This window comes from Chelonia mydas, chromosome 5 (genome assembly GCF_015237465.2).
Source record: "Chelonia mydas isolate rCheMyd1 chromosome 5, rCheMyd1.pri.v2, whole genome shotgun sequence".
NCBI classification, from domain to species: domain Eukaryota; kingdom Metazoa; phylum Chordata; order Testudines; family Cheloniidae; genus Chelonia; species Chelonia mydas.
The window spans coordinates 41,155,282-41,175,284 of record NC_051245.2 but is presented as its reverse complement, the minus strand read 5'-3'; the positions used below and the strand labels follow the sequence as shown (position 1 = coordinate 41,175,284).

General features: G+C 42.3%; 1 long non-coding RNA gene across 2 annotated transcripts in view; it reads left to right on the top strand.

Moving 5' to 3' along the window:
• LOC114019326 overlaps positions 1–20,003 on the top strand; it is a 51,388-nt gene that overhangs the window by 12,883 nt on the left and 18,502 nt on the right. Inside the window, exon 1 of one of the 2 annotated variants that reach the window (XR_006290983.1) lies at positions 3,834–10,919. The exons of the other annotated variant lie outside the window; for it this stretch is intronic. This is a non-coding gene — a long non-coding RNA (uncharacterized LOC114019326). Of the gene's footprint in view, positions 1–3,833; positions 10,920–20,003 lie in introns of those variants that run through there. 2 annotated transcript variants of the gene reach the window in all.

Here is a 20,003-nt window from a genome sequence, read left to right as displayed (position 1 = left end):
CTTTTCGTTATTCACTTTCTCCACACCACTCATGATTTTATATACCTCGATCATATCCCCCCTTAGTCTCCTCTTTTCCAAGCTGAAAAGTCCTAGCCTCTTTAATCTCTCCTCATGGGACCAGTTCCAAACCCCTAATCATTTTAGTTGCCCTTTTCTGAACCTTTTCTAATGCCAGTATATCTTTTTTGAGATGAGGGGACCATATCTGTACACAATATTCAAGATGTGGGCATACCATGGATTTATATAAGGGCAATAAGATATTCTCCACCTTATTCTCTATCCCTTGTGATACAGCATGGCCAGAGGGCAGCAGGAGAGTGGTTTTGTTTTTTTTTTAAGCAAAAAAAAAGGTGTTTTTATTTGCATAACACACAAAACAAAAACAACAGCATATGCAATGTGTAACACAGCAACCAATCACAATTGTTTTCTCATTAGCTTCAGGGGAGGGAAGTGTTCAAGCTTGCCTGGGCCTAGAGCGGGGGCTTCCTCGACTCACGTGGTCTTCCACCCTTCTGAGTTACCTGGTGGCCCAGACCGAGGGGGTTTCATCGACTCTCAGGGTCTGCCACCCCCTCAAGTTACCTGGCGCCACACCCAGTGTCACCAACAATTCCCTCCTTTGAAAGCACCCAACAAGAGGGGCAGGCTGTGGGGTGGACAATCTGGGGGGGGACACATGCACCCACATGTGAAAGGACCCCCTCTAAGGTGGTGTCCGCAGCAGCAATGGCTGGGGCCCCTTACTCTCTCCCCCAATCAAAGGGTCAGACAAAGGGAACCGGACGGTGATACCGAGCAGAGAACCCCGGACAGCGCCCACCGCTCCTCAAAAGCATCAAGGGAGTCGGTGAACGCCACCCAGAGGAACTCCGCCCGGATACGTGAACGGACCGAGGATCGGAAAATGGCCCCACAGTCACAGGAAACTCCATTGGCCAACTTCTTCTCTCTGGTTTTATAGATGGCCGTTTTAGCCAGGGCCAGGAGGAGGTTAACTAGGAGATCCCGCAACTTTGTGAAGCAGGAGAGTGTTTTGTTTTGTTTTTTGAAGCAGAAAAGAGTTTTATTTGTGTAACACTTACAAAGAATCGCCAAAAAGGATAAAGCAAAACTATGCAACAAAACAAAAGCAAATGCAAGGTATAACACAGCAGCCTTCAGGAGGGAGAAGTGTTCAGGCTAGCCTGGGCCCAGAGCCGGGCGGGCTTCTGCAACGCTCGTGGTCTTCCACCCTCCTGAGTTACCTGGTGGCCTAGAGCGGGGGGGCTTCCTTGACACTCATGGTCTTCCGCTCCCTCGAGTTACCTAGTGCCACACCCAGTGTCACCGATTATTCCTGTCCTGAGAGTGCCCGACAAGATGGGCATGGCTGCGGGATGGGCGGTTTGGGGGTGGGGGGGACGTACACCCACGTGTGATAGGACCCCTCCTAGGTGACAGTAATGATGGTAGCCACAGCGGCAACAGCTGGGGCTGGGGTCTCTCACTCTTCCCCTCAATCAAAGGGTCAGACGGAGGGAACCGGACGGGGTCACCGAGCAGAGAACCCCGCACAGCGCCCACCGCTCCTCGAAAGCGTCAAGGGAGTTGGTGGATGCCACCCAGAGGAACTCTGCCCAGATACGTGAACGGACCGAGGATCGGAAAACGGCCCCACAGTGACAGGAAACTCCATCGGCCAACCTCCTCTCTCTGGTTATATAGATGGCCGTTTTAGCCAGGGCCAGGAGGAGGTTAACTAGGAGATCCCGCAACTTTCTGAAGCAGGAGAGTGTTAGAAGGGAGCCTTATTCCCTCTAGAGGGAAGAAAGTTTGCTATAAATTAATTAAAGCACCTGAAGCCAGTCACATGATAAAAACCCCTGCTTCAATCAGACAAGAGGCAGAGTTGAAGTAGAGAGCAGTTTGGAGAGAAGCAGAGGAGAGTTTGGAGAAGTGCTGCGGTGGGCTAAGAAGACCAAGACCCTAGGTAAAGAGACACCTGGTTTGTGCAGAGGGAGGGCAGGAAGCCCCACAAGCTGAAGGGCAGGAGAGGGAAGTAGCCCAGGGGAAGGAACCGCTAGTGGTAGTGGTTTACCGCTATCCCTAGGGCCCCTGGGCTGGGACCCGGAGTAGAGGGCGGGCCCAGTTCCTCCCTCTCCACTCCTCTCCTCTAGGACACTAGTGGGGCAGTTAATACCCTAGTTCAGGGGCAAAAAATGGTGCCCTGACCCTCCCCCCCAAGAAGAGAATGCGTGAGACCCATCATAGTAGTGCTGGCAATTTGCCACACCCTTTTTTAATGATTCCTAACATCCCATTTGCTTTTTTGACTGCAGCTGCACACTGTGTGGACATCGTCCAAGAACTATCCACGATGACTGCAAGATCTTTCTCCTGATTAGTTGTAGCTAAATTAGCCCCCCATCATATTGTATGTATAGTTGGGGTTATTTTTTCCAACGTGCATTACTTTACACTTATCCACATTAAATTTCATTTGCCATTTTGTTGCCCAATCACTTAGTTTTGTGAGTTTTTTTGAAGTTCTTCACAGTCTGCTTTGGTCTTACTAAACTGCTCAAGATAGTTATCATCTACAAACTTTGCCAACTCACTGTTTACCTTTTTCTCCAGATCATTTATGAATAAGTTGAATAGGATTGGTCCTAGGACTGACCCTTGGGGAACACCACTAGTTACCCCTCTTCATTCTGAAAATTTACCCTTTGTTCTCTGTCTTTTAACCAGCTCTCAATCCATGAAAGGATCTTCCCTCTAATCCCATGACAACTTAATTTACAAAAGAGCCTTTGGTGAGGGACCTTGTCAAAGGCTTTCTGGAAATCCAAGTACACTATGTCCACTGGATCCCCCTTGTTCACGTTTGTTGACCCCCCTCAAAGAACTCTAATAGATTAGTAAGACATGATCTCCCTTTACAGAAACCATGTTGACTTTTGCGCAACAATTTATGTTCTTCTATGTGTCTGACAATTTTATTCTTTACTATTGTTTCAGCTAATTTGTCCGGTACTGACGTTAGACTTACCGGTCTGTAATTGCCAGGATCACCTCTAGAGCCCTTCTTAAATATTGGCATTACATTAGCTATCTTCCAGTCACTGGGTACAGTAGCTAATTTAAAGGACAGGTTACAAACCATAGTTAATAGTTCTGCACTTTCACATTTGAGTTCTTTCAGAACTCTTGGGTGAATGCCATCTGGTCCCGGTGACTTGTTACTATTAAGTCTCTCAATTAATTTCAAAACCTCGTCTAGTGACATTTCAATCTATGACAATTCCTCATATTTGTCACCTACAAAAGACGGCTCAGGTTTGGGAATCTCCCTAACATCCTCAGCCATGAAGGCTGAAGCAAACAATTCATTTAGTTTCTCTGCAATGACTTTATCGTCTTTAAGTGCTCTTTTTGCATCTCGATCGTCCAGGGGCCCCACTGATTGGTTAGCAGGCTTCCTGCTTCTGATGTACTTTGAAGAACAGCTAGCCAAAAACTCAAAAGGTAATAACAAAATGTTTTTAAACTCCTTTTTGGCTTTTCTTATTACATTTTTACGTTTAATTTGGCAGTGTTTATGCTCCTTTCTATTTACCTCACTAGGATTTGACTTCCACTTTTTAAAAGATGCCTTTTTGCGCCCTAGAAGATGCAATCTGGTGGCGCTTAGGACTTTCTGGAAGGGAGGGGGAGGAGTGGGGAAGCGTCGTGTCTCCGCTTCTCCCCCTCCCTCCCAGAAAGTCCAAAGTGCTGCCAAACAGCTGTTTGGCAGCAGGGAAGTGCTGGGAGGGAGGGGGAGGAGCGGGGACAGGGTATATTCTGGAGAGGAGGTAGTGGGGGGTCGGAAGAGGTGAGCCTGGAGCGGAGCAGGGATGGGAAGAGACGGGCCTGGAGCATCCCCTAGCAAAGTCAGCGCCTGTTCTTCTGGCGGGAAGCTGCTGCTGCTGCTCACAAGGTGCTTCTTAGCGTCCTTGCCTGCAGCAGGCTGTGCCTATGTGAGGTAAGCCAGGGGCACTTCCAAACCACAGTACAGTACTATACAGTATATAATGCCTTTTGTCTGCCCCCCAAAAATTCCTTGAAACCTAACCCCCTACATTTACATTAAATCTTATTGTAAAATTGGATTTGTTTAACATAGTTTCACTTAAGGTTGCATTTTTCAGGAACATAACTACAACGTTAAGTGAGGAGTTACTGTATGTGTATATTTATGTCTAATGTATAATTTGTAAGTGTCAGTGTTGGAAGAGTTTGTCAATATGTCTTGTGGGTCTGAGTTACAGCTGGTCAAAAATTTTTGAAACACACTGACAATTTTCCATTGCTATTTTGAATTTCAGTCACAACAAAACATACTTAAGATTTTGCTGTGTTTGTGGAAGTTTCATCTAACTTTTTGGCTAGGTGTAAAAACTGATTGAAACATCTCAGTGAGACTTTTCATTGAAGAGTTGCTTGGAGAGCAAAAATGATCTGATTTGCATGAAAACATTCACAAGAGTTACGTCCATTTTTTTTTCTTTTACCAGCTCTAGTCAGAGTTAAGACTATTTCTGAAATGTATAAGGTGAATTTTCACACAGCAATAGTATAGCCAGATCCTCAGCTGGGGTAAATTGGCATAGTTCTTTTGAAAGTCAATGGAACAATGCTGCTTTACACCAGCTGAGAGTCTACCCAATCTCTATTAACAAAATATATGAGTTTTGAGACTTTGAAGTACCTGTTAATGTAGCTTAAGGTTTAGGCTTTTGTTTTAATAAAAAAAAAAACAACCAAAAACCTGCAATGTTTTCATTTTGTGCGGTGTATAAGAGTTAGATGTACTGTAGCAACCTTACTTGTAAATGAACCAGGTTCATTATTTGTATTGCAATAGCACCTAGGACCCCCAAATCATGGACCAAGACTCCATTGTGCTAGCTGCTGTACAGTCAGAGAAGAAAAAGGTATGGGGGTCTTCATTCTTAGCTAAAAGAGTTTAAAATGCCGTAGTCTCAAACAAAGTAATTTCCCACGGGCTGACTGGAGAAGTAGCCAGAACTACCCTCTCACCCTTTACAAGCAGCCCCATGAGGTCAGAATTGAAACTCATTGTCATGGAGCTGCCACTGCTGCTACTTGTAAACAGTGTGCAGTGCAATTCATCCCTATGTAAGATAGCTAAGTGATAGTTTTCCTAGATATGCAAAGTTTTAGAAGACATGGATAGAAGGATAAAGAGCAATACTTAAGAGTCTAAACTAGATTCAAATAGGGCCTCACATTAAGAAATTAACCTTACATTTATAGGCAAGGGTAGGAAGGTAAACCAGAAAATGATCTCAATGTGAACCCCACAAGTTGGGCAAGTGTTGAAACTACAAGCAGGATGGCACTATGGATGGGTAATTACAATTGGGAACAGGAAGCTGATTATGAAAGGCCTGTAATCAATGATTATAGAAATCAGATAGCTTTTCCTGTTTTAACTGTACAATCAGATCAACTGAATGTGACTGACCCCAGCAAGATGTTCAGTTATTAAATATGTGGAAGTATGGAAAGAGAACTCTCTGACAAGCAGTGCGGATTAGAACAGTTAAGATATTAGCAGCAAAAGCTTGTAGTTATGCACGTGTGTGTATGCAAGTTATAAATATGGGACTGAGATTAAAAATATTCAGTACTGGTGGGGAGAGTGTGAGTGTGTGGAGGGAATATAGCCTCAGTAGAACACTTGTTTGGTTTCCAGAGATATAATAAGATCTTTAATCTTATTTATCCTGGTGTAATGTAATATATCAGATAACCTTCTCCAGTTATTCCAGGGGCACTGAGTCATAATAGATCTGGTTTGCCCAGTGCGATTAAATGAGGGTAGAAATAGTTCCATTCTTGCTGCCAACTCTGCTAAGATTTTTATATTTGGAATTCATGGTATTGAATAAGAAGACCATGCTGAATGGTCTTTGGATTACAAACACCATGACCTCCTTGGTTCAGGGAGGTAAGTGTCCTGACTGAATTATTTTATATAACAGCCTTCCAAGTTGATTCCTGCAAATTAAAAATAAATTAGAAAGTGAGTAGACTTTTCTTGATTGGACTCATAGTAACCCAGTGACTCTCCCTTGTTTACAATATACCTGGTTTAAATACAGACTAACACGGCTGTTACTCTGAAACCTGTATTCTGTTAGGGAATCTCCTGGAATACCACATAGCATTAGTCTAGCTCACAGATAGTGAGCTTCACACCAGTATTTAAGCTATATATAGATTTTTCTAACAGCACAGTCTTTCTAATGTACCAGGTTAATTTCTCTGATCAAACGTTTTGTCATATAGGAAATAGAGTATAAGGGGTAAAAGTCTTCATGTGGGTGTGGCTGTAAAAATGTTCAGTTGTTTCTTGCAAAAATTTCCTTTTGTTTTAGAGATACAAATATATTCTAGAATCTTTTTTTAAATGAGTAATTTCTTGAGGTAGACCTATTAGTGTTCCAGAAATTAACACTTTTCATGAGTAACACATTAGCACTTCTCCTATGAAGTACTTGTATGTCTTAGTGTATTTTTCCTTCATTGATTAATCTGCTATATTTATATTAAATGCAGAAATAAAATATGCACATTCGTTATTTTACTAGTTTTACACAGTACAGAACTACCATGTTTATTGGTACCCCTTTTTAAAATCAAACTGTAAATATTATAGTAACCTGTCATTTAAGGCTGTGTTCTAGTTATCACCAATCTTATTGGTGTATGGGCTATTTACTCGCCCCCTAAAATAGCAGCTACATTCTAGGGTAGCACTAGTTTAGAATCACTGTTAACCATAAAAACATCACTGTAACTATTGTACTTCTAAGGTATGGTGACATTAATAAGTAGCGATTCTGAAACAATGCCATTAGCTGCTCACAATGTGAAATTATTACTTCATGATCACTAACATATATACTGCTATTGCAAAAGAAGATAAAACAAAGTGAGAGTTTTATTCTGAACTTCAGTATGCAGGCAAGGATTTCCTGACCATTACAGGGAATGCCAGCTCCACTTAGTTAAGGTTGAGAAAACCCTTCCTTTTATAGGAAGACTTTTTTTAAGTGCTCTAAAACCCACATGGTTACTCAAGTTGCCTTGAAATTTGGTGTGCCTCATTAAGTTGCAGGGCCTGGTTAGCGATCCACATTTAGGGTCATTTGATGGAGTCCCCCACCAAAACCAGCATTTTTTTAAGACTGAGATTCTACCAGTGTTTCCTGACGTTCAAACCATAGCTGTGATTGGGCTCCGGCGGGTCTAAATCACCCAACACTTACCCCTGCTTTTGCATGGCACCCACCACCCTTTGGGGAAGCAGTATTGAAAATGTTATTCAACGAAGGATTACGCTCCGTAGATGGGTCAATGGCTAGGCTTGAGCCTTACACTCTTACATGCCAATGGTCACTAACTCCTAAACAAAACAAATAATTGTCTTTCATTTTTAAAAACACACCGAAAACCAAACCGAAACCCCAAGGAAAGTAACTGACACTTAGTTCAGAACTAGTGTTGCGCAGTGCCATCTTGTGCCCTTACAGAACATCAAGTTCAGAAAAAACTCAAACGTCTGAAAACCAGGAAAGAGAATTAAGGTTCATGCCCAGGAAAAATTATCTCTGCCCCCTTCGAGCAATGGAGGTTAGGGCTCTAACCATGGATGCGTGAGACCTAGGTTCAAGTCCCCACACCAAATCGGGCAGCATAGGACTTTGAAGGTAGGTCTCTTAGATCCAAGTTGGGCTATTGAGGGTCTTCCATTTTTTGTGAGAGAGCTGACCAGAGGGCACCTAGGAGAGAATTCACAGCTGAGAATCCCAGGTGGAGATAAGTGCCTCTCTCCAGCCTGTGAGTCAGGTGCCTAAGGCCCAGATCAGTGCGATTTAAGAACCAAAATGCCTTTGTGGTTCTGGGCCCAAGTCCTGTCCCTTTCCTTTGCATTTCACTCCTGACTAGTTTAGGTGGCTCTCCAGTTGGTTTGCTGCCTCTGAGAATCCCTTTCTTAGGTGCTTTACTCTCCCCATACAATGCATGCAGTGCCTTGCACCTAACTCAGGGCTGAGAATTGCACATGGCAGCAGGGTGCCCAGGAATTAGTTATGTTTGTAGCCACAAAGTAGTATTAATAAACTCAGCTATACATGCAAGAATTATTCTGTGTTATGCTTTAGAAAAAGAAAGTTATTCAGTGCTAGAAAGGTTACTTTAAATCCCTTCTTCCCCCACTGCTAACAAAATAAGCAGCATTTTTACAAATATAACCTACAACTTAACAGACAAGATCCAAATGCTTTGAGAGTGTCCCTTACAATCTAAATTAAATGTAAATTTGGAAATGTTAATTTAAACTGCTGTCCATTCTTAACACTCCTTTAAATACACTGCAGTCCTTCAGCAGATCAAACTAATGACCGGCTAAAGGAAGTATGTTATTCAAAGGTGTGTTGTTGCTAATAATAAAAGTCTATTGGCAGGAAGTGTACAGAGACAGCTCTCAAACACAGGATGAACTCATGCAATTATCCAATTATTGATAAAGCCACATGCTAGGACCAAATCTAATTAAAAATCAAGAACAAGACTACACTCTTGCATTATATTCTCTTCTAAGATAAATCAGTTCTATCCTATTAAACATAGATAGCAAGTTGGGATGTTCCTATTGTAATCCTCAATGATAACTTTTTCAGAACATGAAGCACAGGGGAGTGGCAGTTTTATGAGTAAAGCAAATATCTACAACTCACAAACCTCTTGTGTAATTGACTTTGGCTTGGCACCGAGAACAATACAACATGAGTCAGATTTACATTTGCCTTCCTTTTTAATGATATGTATCACATAACTAAACAACTTCTGAAACATCCTTAACCATCATGAGGTAATAATTTGGAAAGGTTTAATTTTCCACAATGTACGTTGATCAATGATAATGGGCTCTGCTCCTTACTACAAGCTGCAAAAATAAATAAAATCAGCATCAGTTTTAAATATTTTTGGAAGTTTTCTTGATAACTAAACACTTCCTAGGCTAACAGAGGCATTGTGGGTTCCACTTACCTATTCCTTTGCGGATCATGTTCATGCAGTTTGAAAATGTAGGTTATTAAGGGCCAGATACTCCAAGGAAGTTGATGGAAGTTAGGAGCCTGAATACCTTTGAGGATCTGTCCCTAAGTCACAGAACTGAGACCATGGTGATCAGAGATCTGTTCTCTGTAAATACCAATCACTACAGATCTCAAACAACCTTTTAAAATAAATGTGTTTAATCATAAATAATTTAATTTAGAAAAAATGCAAATGCTGAGTAAGCTACTGTTAGCTCTGTAATCTGATCACTCAAGTGAAACCAGCAGGTTTACATAGTCTTAAAAATAGTAAAGAAATCATCATACAATGTTTAACAGTCGAAATATTTATCTTGAGGTAATATCTTTGATCATGCTACTAAACTCAGCCTTCACTTCCACAGGAATTTTCCCAGGGGTTACCAATGAAGGATGTTAGGCCCCTTGACTATGGACCCTCAACAGGATCTTTGCTCCTTTTATCCCCTTCAAAGTCTGCCGCATTGGGGAGGGGGAAGGGATTGGCCCTCAGTAGTTATTTTAAAAGACTAATAATAAAGGTGTCAGGGGTTACCAAAAAGATGACAAGATTAATTACTTGTCCATTCCATTAACAACAGCACCAGAAGAGTTAGGTATAGCTATCACTGCCCTTCAGCACTATGGTGGAAAACATTAAGAAGATTGGACCAGACAGAAGGAGGGAAAGAAAAGGAGATATTAATAACTGCATGAGTGAATATTAAAATAATGAGACACTCAATCTGTTACTTCATGTAGGTTATATCACTGCTAGCAGGGGATTAAGGAAGGGTTAAAGTTAGAGTCTCACCTGGTTAAAAATAACTTTTGCTCACTAAAGAAAATTTCTTATATTCTGTATCAATGGATATATACAAGTGCTGCTTGATTTATCAAGATTATTAGGTCTTCTATCATTCAGATAAAGACAGGTAATAAAAAGCCACAGAAAAGGATTTTCCCCCTCAAACTCTTTAATTAAAAATAAAATTATGTATCTTTATATAATAACAAACCCAACTAAGTATGGGTGTGGATCTGTGCCTATAACAAATAATATCAAATGGATAAAAAGCCAGACCGTGTACATATGTTGTTTAACTTGAAAGAAGTGATTGTTTCCCTACATCCTTGCAAACTGATCACAGTTCTGTGTTGCTCTTAGTGATTTGCTTTATTCTGAGGTTTATTCAGAACAGGTCAAGCTATATAGATTCTTCTTGTCCTGCTGGATTCATCCATGTTCTTAGGGTTGCTATTTTACATAGTGTTAACAACAGTAATAGAGCTTTTATAACAGTTTCACAAAATGTTAACATCATTAACACCAAGGATACACAACTGTGGTATTTGAGAAATAACAATTTCCAACACGTTGTTCATTGTGTGTGTTGCCCAAAAGGCTTATATTAGTTGTCAGGATCATATTACAAGAAAATAGGAGGGACTATTTAGAAAAGCTGGACGTGCACAAGTCCATGGGGCCAGACGAGTTGCATCCGAAAGTGCTAAAGGAATTGGCGGCTGTGATTGCAGAGCCATTGGCCATTATCTTTGAAAACTCGTGGCGAACGGGGGAAGTCCCAGATGACTGGAAAAAGGCTAATGTAGAGCCAATCTTTAAAAAAGGGAAGAAGGAGGATCCTGGGAACTACAGGCCAGTCAGCCTCACCTCAGTCCCTGGAAAAATCATGGAGCAGGTCCTCAAGGAATCAATCCTGAAGCACTTACACGAGAGGAAAGTGATCAGGAACAGTCAGCATGAATTCACCAAGGGTAGGTCATGCCTGACTAATCTAATCGCCTTCTATGATGAGATTACTGATTCTGTGGATGAAGGGAAAGCAGTGGATGTATTGTTTCTTGACTTTAGCAAAGCTTTTGACACGGTCTCCCACAGTATTCTTGTCAGCAAGTTAAAGAAGTATGGGCTGGATGAATGCACTATAAGGTGGGTAGAAAGTTGGCTAGATTGTCGGGCTCAACGGGTAGTGATCAATGGCTCCATGTCTAGCTGGCAGCCGGTGTCAAGTGGAGTGCCCCAGGGGTCGGTCCTGGGGCCGGTTTTGTTCAATATCTTCATAAATGATCTGGAGGATGGTGTGGATTGCACTCTCAGCAAATTTGCGGATGATACTAAACTGGGAGGAGTGGTAGATACGCTGGAGGGCAGGGATAGGATACAGAGGGACCTAGACAAATTGGAGGATTGGGGCAAAAGAAACCTGATGAGGTTCAATAAGGATAAGTGCAGGGTCCTGCACTTAGGACGGAAGAACCCAATGCACAGCTACATACTAGGGACCGAATGGCTAGGCAGCAGTTCCGCGGAAAAGGACCTAGGGGTTACAGTGGACGAGAAGCTGGATATGAGTCAGCAGTGTGCCCTTGTTGCCAAGAAGGCCAATGGCATTTTGGGATGTATAAGTAGGGGCATAGTGAGCAGATCGAGGGACGTGATCATTCCCCTCTATTCGACATTGGTGAGGCCTCATCTGGAGTACTGTGTCCAGTTTTGGGCCCCACACTACAAGAAGGATGTGGATAAATTGGAGAGAGTCCAGCGAAGGGCAACAAAAATGATTAGGGGTCTGGAACACATGACTTATGAGGAGAGGCTGAGGGAACTGGGAATGTTTAGTCTACGGAAGAGAAGAATGAGGGGGGATTTGATAGCTGCTTTCAACTACCTGAGAGGTGGTTCCAGAGAGGATGGTTCTAGACTATTCTCAGTGGTAGAAGAGGACAGGACAAGGAGTAATGGTCTCAAGTTGCATTGGGGGAGGTTTAGGTTGGATATTAGGAAAAACATTTTCACTAGGAGGGTGGTGAAACACTGGAATGCGTTACCTAGGGAGGTGGTAGAATCTCCTTCCTTGGAAGTTTTTAAGGTCAGGCTTGACAAAGCCCTGGCTGGGATGATCTGATTGGGGATTGGTCCTGCTTTGAGCAGGGGGTTGGACTAGATGACCTCCTGAGGTCCCTTCCAACCCTGATATTCTATGATTCTATGATTCTTGTAATTTTCATTTATTATGAATGCTTTGCTCTTTTTTTGTATTTTCTGTCATTTAAGCCTGATGAAATAAAACTTCTATAGATGATACAGCTTGGGAAATATAGTGTGTTTTTTATAGCTGTCAAACAGTGCTTTTGACTCATTTCCATATTTAAATATTTATTTCAAAGGGCAATGGTGCTTATGAAGTTGCATTAAGTTAGGTTCATTAGTATTTTACAGGTTGCTGGTATAAACGCTTTAACAGGTCTTAGTATCAACTTTTCAATAGGATGCAGTTACTTTAGACTTTTGTGAGGACTGAAGTATAAAACTATAGCTTCTGAGCTGCAGGAAGTGCAGTCAGTGCTTATGTAAAATGCTTCTTTATTGTAGGTATGCAAAACCTGCTATTTATGTGCTTTTATGGCAATAGCTTTTTAGGCCAAAACTTGTCCATATTTGGAATATAGAATCAATTTGTCCTAGTCTCCCCTTGTTGACTGTACCCATTAAGTTTTATATTGCATTCAGAAATTGTACTTCTGATCTTGTGCCAGATCTTGTCTGTAACTTGTTTATGGGGATTGTCCATATAAATCACTCTTAACAAATAAAGGCATTAGTAAGATAACAAGGGGCCAAATTTTTCAGCTCCCAGCCGAGTGCATCCTCCAAAATTTAGAGGGTAGACTGCTTCTTCAAGCACTCCACTTGAATATCTATAAGGAATAGCATCAGGAGGTAGCCGTGTTAGTCTGTATTCACAAAAACAACAAGAAGTGCGGTGGCACCTTAAACCCTAACAGATTTATTTGGCATAAGCTTTTGTGGGTAAAACACCCCACTTCTTCAGATGTATGGAGTGAAAATTACAGATACAGGCATAAATATATATTGGCACATGAAGAGAAAGGAGTTACCTTACAAGTGAAGAACCAGTGTTGGCAGGGCCAATTCGATCAGGGTGGATGCAGTCCACTCCCAATAACTGATGAGAAGGTGTCAATTCCAGGAGAGGCAAAGCTGCTTTTTTAGTGAACCAGCCACTCCGAGTGCCTATTCAAGCCCAAATTAATGGTGTTAAATTTGCAAATGAATGGTAGCTCTGCAGTTTCTCTTTGAAGTCTGTTTGTGAAGTTTTTTGTTCAAGTATAGCTACTTTTAAATCTGTTACAGAATGTCCAGGAAGATTGAAGTGTTCTCCTACTGGCTTTTGTATGTGTCCATTTATTCTTTTAGGTAGAGACTGTCTAGTTTGGCCAATGTACATGGCAGAGGGGCATTGTTGGCATATATCACATTAGTAGATGTGCAGGTGAATAAGCCCCTGATGGTGTGGCTGATGTGGTTGGGTCCTCCGATGGTGTCACAGGAGTAGATATGGGGACAGAGTAGGTAACAAGGTTTGCTACAGGAATTGGTTCCTGGGTTAGTGTTTCCGTGGTGTGGTGTGTAGTTGCTGGTGAGTATTTGCCTTAGGTTGGGGGGGGCTGTCTGTAAGCGAGGATTGGCCTACGTCCCAAGGTCTGAGAGAGTGAGGGATCGTTTTCCAGGATAGGCTGTAGATGGTTGATGATTATGTGCTGGAGAGGTTTGTTTCCTCACTTCCCTCCTGGGGAAGTGAGGAAACGATTGACAGAACGAGACGGGTACTCAGATGTCACCTACTACAGGACAGGCCCAACGAGAAAAACAACAGAACACCACTGGCCATCACGTACAGCCCCCAGCTAACACCTCTCCAGCACATCAACAACCTATCCTGGAAAACAATCCAGGATTTTTAATGGTCCCAGTTTACCAATCAATTCGGATCATTCTGTGTGACTGCCTTGTCCTAAGCATTTATTTACCACTCTTCCAATCTTTGTGTCATCTGCTGATTTTATCAGCCATGATTTTATGTTTATTTCCAGATCATTGATGAAAACGTTGATTAGTGTCATGCCTAGTGTCAATCTGTGCAGAACCACTTTTGAAACTGTGACAAAAGTTCCTCCTCTGCCTTGGTGGGTCCTGCGCTTTTTGACAGATTTGCTCACTTCAGAGGTTCACGGCAGCCCTCAGTTTGGCTGCTTCTGCTAGAGGCTCAAACCTGCCATTCACCCAGCTAACTTCATCACCAGGGCCGTCCTTAGGACCCCATAAATCCTACACAGTATTATTAAACTGGTGCCCCTATGCCTGACGGCAGATCGAGTGTGCAGCCCCGGGGGGGTGGAGGGACAAGACAGCAAAGGATAACGACGCCTGGCCCGCCTCATGGTGGTAGAGTCACAGTTCCCCGCAGAGACCCCAGTACCTTCTCCCTCATGCAGAATGGACATGCAGAAGGTACCTAATTAAAAGCACTAAAATTTGAGAATAAAAAATGTCAGTCACAGGTTTTTTGATATGCCCCGAAGTTTGTCAGGCATCTATTTGCAAAAACTTTGTAGTAAGGGTGAGTCAGCTGTCTTGATGAACACAACATTAAATATTATGGAATACATGATGCAGCTCTTCTGTTTTACATTTTCTTAATCAGTATTTCTAAGCTGATTTTATATTTTAAATGTACTCTTAAGCCTTCATAAAGTAATCATTCCAGGTTACTACATATTTAACTCACTGAAACAAAGACATTATTCTAAATTAATCAGTCAGAGGTTTAGTGTGTTCATAAAAATGTTCATTGCTTTTAGAAAAAGGGAACACTAATTTACTTTGTGTGAGCTCCATAAAAATAAACATGTTTATGAAATTTCACCAGCTTTAAAAAATATGTTTCCAAAGATTTTAGGCATAACAAAGGATGTCCAGCTATCTCGAAGGAAAGGGGTGTTGTCCCTTTAAAGGCTCTCTTCAATGGGGTAGCGGGAGGAGAGGGTGTGAAGGGAGAAAGGGATGGACAGGAAGACTTTGGAAGCAAGTTTTTTTTTACTATAGTAATTAAAGTTTCAGAGTAACAGCCGTGTTAGTCTGTATTCGCAAAAAGAAAAAAGGAGTACTTGTGGCACCTTAGAGACTAACCAATTTGAGCATAAGCTTTCGTGAGCTACAGCTCACTTCATCGGATGCATACTGTGGAAAGTACAGAAGATCTTTTTCTACACACAAACCATGAAAAAAATGGGTGTTTACCACTACAAAAAGTTCTCTCTCCCCCTACAAAAAGTTCTCTCTCCCCCCACCCACTCTCCTGCTGGTAATAACTTATCTAAAGTGATCACTCTCCTTACAATGTGTATGATAATCAAGTGGGCCATTTCCAGCACACATCCAGGGTTTAACAAGAACGTCTGAGGAGGGAGGGAGGGGCGGGGAGGAAAAAACAAGGGGAAATAGATGATCTTCCTGATAACACCATCCTGGCCACTATGGATGTAGAAGCCCTCTACACCAACATTCCACACAAAGATGGACTACAAGCCGTCACGAACACTATCCCCAATAATGTCACGGCTAACCTGGTGGCTGAACTTTGTGACTTTGTCCTTACCCATAACTATTTTACATTTGGGGACAATGTATACCTTCAAATCAGCGGCACTGCTATAGGTACCCGCATGGCCCCACAGTATGCCAACATTTTTATGGCTGACTTAGAACAACGCTTCCTCAGCTCTTGTCCCCTAACGCCCCTACTCTACTTGCGCTACACTGATGACATCTTCATCATCTGGACCCATAGAATTCCTCAAGTGCTTCTTTTCCACCATGATCTCAACAATTTCCATCCCACCATCAACCTCAGCCTGGTCCAGTCCACACAAGAGATCCACTTCCTGGACACTACAGTGCTAATAAACGATGGTCACGTAAACACCACCCTATACCGGAAACCTACTGACCGCTATTCCTACCTACATGCCTCCAGCTTTCACCCTGACCACACCACATGATCCATTGTCTACAGACAAGCTCTGCGATACAACCGCATTTGCTCCAACCCCTCAGACAGAGACAAACACCTACAAGATCTCTATCAAGCATTCTTACAACTACAATACCCACCTGCGGAAGTGAAGAAACAGATTGATAGAGCCAGAAGAGTTCCCAGAAGTCACCTACTACAGGACAGGCCTAACAAAGAAAATAACAGAACGCCACTAGCCGTCACCTTCAGCCCCCAACTAAAACCCCTCCAACGCATTATTAAGGATCTACAACCTATCCTGAAGGATGACCCAACACTCTCACAAATCTTGGGAGACAGGCCAGTCCTTGCCTACAGACAGCCCCCCAACCTGAAGCAAATACTCACCAGCAACCCCACACACCACACAACAGAACCACTAACCCAGGAACCTATCCTTGCAACAAAGCCTGTTGCCAACTGTGCCCACATATCTATTCAGGGGACACCATCACTGGGCCTAATACCATCAGCCACACTATCAGAGGCTCGTTCACCTGCACATTCACCAATGTGATATATGCCATCATGTGCCAGCAATGCCCCTCTGCCATGTACATTGGTCAAACTGGACAGTCTCTACGCAAAAGAATAAATGGACACAAATCAGATGTCAAGAATTATAACATTCATAAACCAGTCGGAGAACACTTCAGTCTCTCTGGTCACGCGATTACAGACATGAAAGTTGCGATATTACAACAGAAAAACTTCAAAACCAGACTCCAGAGAGAGACTGTTGAACTGGAATTCATTTGCAAATTGGATACAATCAACTTAGGCTTGAATAGAGATTGGGAGTGGCTAAGTCATTATGCAAGGTAACCTATTTCCCCTTGTTTTTTCCTCCCCCCAGACGTTCTTGTTAAACCCTGGATTTGTGCTGGAAGTGGCCCAACTTGATTATCATACACATTGTAAGGAGAGTGATCACTTTAGATAAGCTATTACCAGCAGGAGAGGGGGGGGGGGGGGGGGGGGGGGGGGGGGGGGGGGGGGGGGGGGGGGGGGGGGGGGGGGGGGGGGGGGAGAGAAAACCTTTTGTAGTGGTAAACACCCATTTTTTCATGGTTTGTGTGTAGAAAAAGATCTTATGTACTTTCCACAGTATGCATCCGATGAAGTGAGCTGTAGCTCATGAAAGCTTATGCTCAAATAAATTGGTTAGTCTCTAAGGTGCCACAAGTACTCCTTTTCTTTTTAGTAATTAAAGTGTGTATTTTAGATAAGCGTGGTCTTTTGAATGATTTATTTAAAAAACTATATGTCTGAAGAGCCAAGCATTTAAGGCTAAAAATGATTGTCCATCTTAAAAAAAACAAACAAAAAAAACACCTATGCAAGGATTTTTTTTAGAGATGTGATTTTATAATTTTCACCAACTCACTAATGAAATATTTTTAAAGCAAATTTTAAACTAAGGTCCTGTAGACTGACATGTTCTGAGTAAATATAACAGTAATGCACAACTGTTTTTGTCAGTAAATTCAGAAACTGACAGTATATACAGCTGGGGTTTGGCAAATGTCTGTTAAATGGCTTCATTACCCCTTGAATGGCTCTTTAACAGTTTCAATGTTGTGCTAACAGGTCTGGCAGGCTTTCACTTTTAACTACTCGATCCCCTCCTGAGGAAGGCTCACCAGGCTGCAGCAGCCATCTGTGGGAGCCTCCAGGAAGGGTCAGAACACAGATAGGAAAGCCAGAAGGGTGGACACTAAGACCCAGTGGTACCCCAAATTTTCAGGTGCCCTCACAGCTGTGTCTGTTGCGTATACCTTTGCATATGCCTAAGGACAGCCCTGCTCATCACTGGCAGGCATAGGGGAAATGGAGAACAATCTCCACAGTCTCTGTTGTTCCACCTAGTGGGTCAGGGACAGGCCAGATCTCTTTCCAAATTAGACCTTCCCTTCTGGTGTTGGTTACAGACCAGGTCAACTCCTCCTGTGTCCAATCAGGAGTTGGGGGGAATCTGGGCCCACCCTCTACTCCGGGGTCCAGCCCAGGGCCTTGTGGATAGTAGCCGTCTACATCTCCTGTATCAGCTGTGTGACAGCTACAGCTACAACGACCTGAGCTACTTCCCCATGGCCTCCCCCAGCACCTTCTTGATCTTCCTCTTGAAGCATGATCACACTTGTACTCTTCAATCCTCCAACAGCATACCTTCTCACTCCTTGCATGCCCTCCACTAACTGATGGGAGGTCCTTTTTAAACCAGGTGTCCTGATTAGTCTGCCTGCCATAATTGATTCTAGTATGTTCTTAATTGGCTCCAGGAGTTTTAATTAGCTTGCCTGTCTTAATTGGTTCTAGCAGGTTCCTGATTGCTCTAGCGCAGCCTCTGCTCTGGTCACTCAGGGAACAGAAAACTATTCATCCAGTGGCCAGTATATTTTCCTTCTACCAGACTCCTGTACCCTACTGGTCTGGGTCTGTCACAAAACATAGAGCTGATGATGAGTCATCATTGATAACTTTTTTTTAGATCTGTCCGCTAGCCAGTTCTTAATCCATTTAACGTGTGGTCTATTAATATTGTGTCATGCTAATTTTTAAGTCACAATGTTGTACAGTACTAAATCAAATGCCTTACAAAAGTCTAAGTATAGAATATATACACAGTTACATTTATCAACCAAACTCATATCAATAAAGAATGAAATCAAGTTGGTTTGACAAGACTTTTTTCATGTTGACTGACATTAATTATATTCCTGTCCTTTAATTCTTTATCAGTTGAATCCTGTACTTTCTATTCCATTGTTTTGCCTCGGACTGATGTCAGGCTAACCAGCCTATAATTAACTAGGTCTTCCCCCTTTGCCTTTTTTGAATACTGACACAACTTTAGCACTCTTCCAGTCTTTTGGAATTTCCCTGGTAGTCCAAGATTTATTAAAAATGAACATCAGTCCGCCAGAGGTCTCCTCAGCCAACTTTTTTAGGACTCTTGGGTGCGAGTTATGCAGGCCTGCTGATTTAAAATTTATCTCTAGTAGATGTTGTCTAACATCCTCCTCAGTTACCAGTGGAATGGAAAGTATTTCATCATCCTCATGTGATACAAGGACATCGTCCTGATATTTTCTCAATACAGAACAGATCATACACCTCTGCACAATAAGAACACTTTGACTGTCTCCATCCAGTATTGAGCCTAAACCACTGCTCGTATTTCTTTTGCTTCTAGTATACTTAAGATCTATTATTGCCCTTTGCCCTGCCACCCATGGATTTTTCTCTGACATCCTTAGCTTCCCTTATCAATTTTCTGCACTTCTAATTTATACAGTTGCTATCTATTTTCCATTGTTTACCACTTATTATATATTGCTTTTTAATTTCTAATTGAAATCTACTTCACCACTGACGCAGGAAAGTTATCCTCTTTCTTGACTATGGACTTGTGGCTTTTTGGCCATCTGATAAACTTTTTTTTTTAAAGGGCTCCCAATTTTCATTTACATTTTTCTGTCTAAATTTTTTCTCACAATCAGTTCTGCTATAATTTTCCTCAGGTTAGGGAAATTAGCCCTTTGAAGCACTGAACATACATATTTCTGGTTGAGACTGTCCTCCGTTTGCCCATATTGCCCGTAATCAGATTATGATCACTGATCCCTAAGCAATGACCTCTTCTGTTAAGAAAATTATCATGTATAATTTTTAGAAACTAATGAAGTTTTACTACTGGCTGCTCTAGACTGCCGATGTATGTCTCCCAAATTGAAGTAATAGAATCATAGAATATCAGGGTTAGAAGAGACCTCAGGAGGTCATCTAGTCCAATCCCCTGCTCAGAGCAGGACCAATCCCCAACTAAATCACCCCAGCCAGGGCTTTGTCAAGCCGGACCTTAAAAACCTCTAAGGAAGGAGATTCCACCACCTCCCTAGGTAACCCATTCCAGTGCTTCACCACCCTCTGAGTGAAAAAGTTTGTCCTAATATCCAAC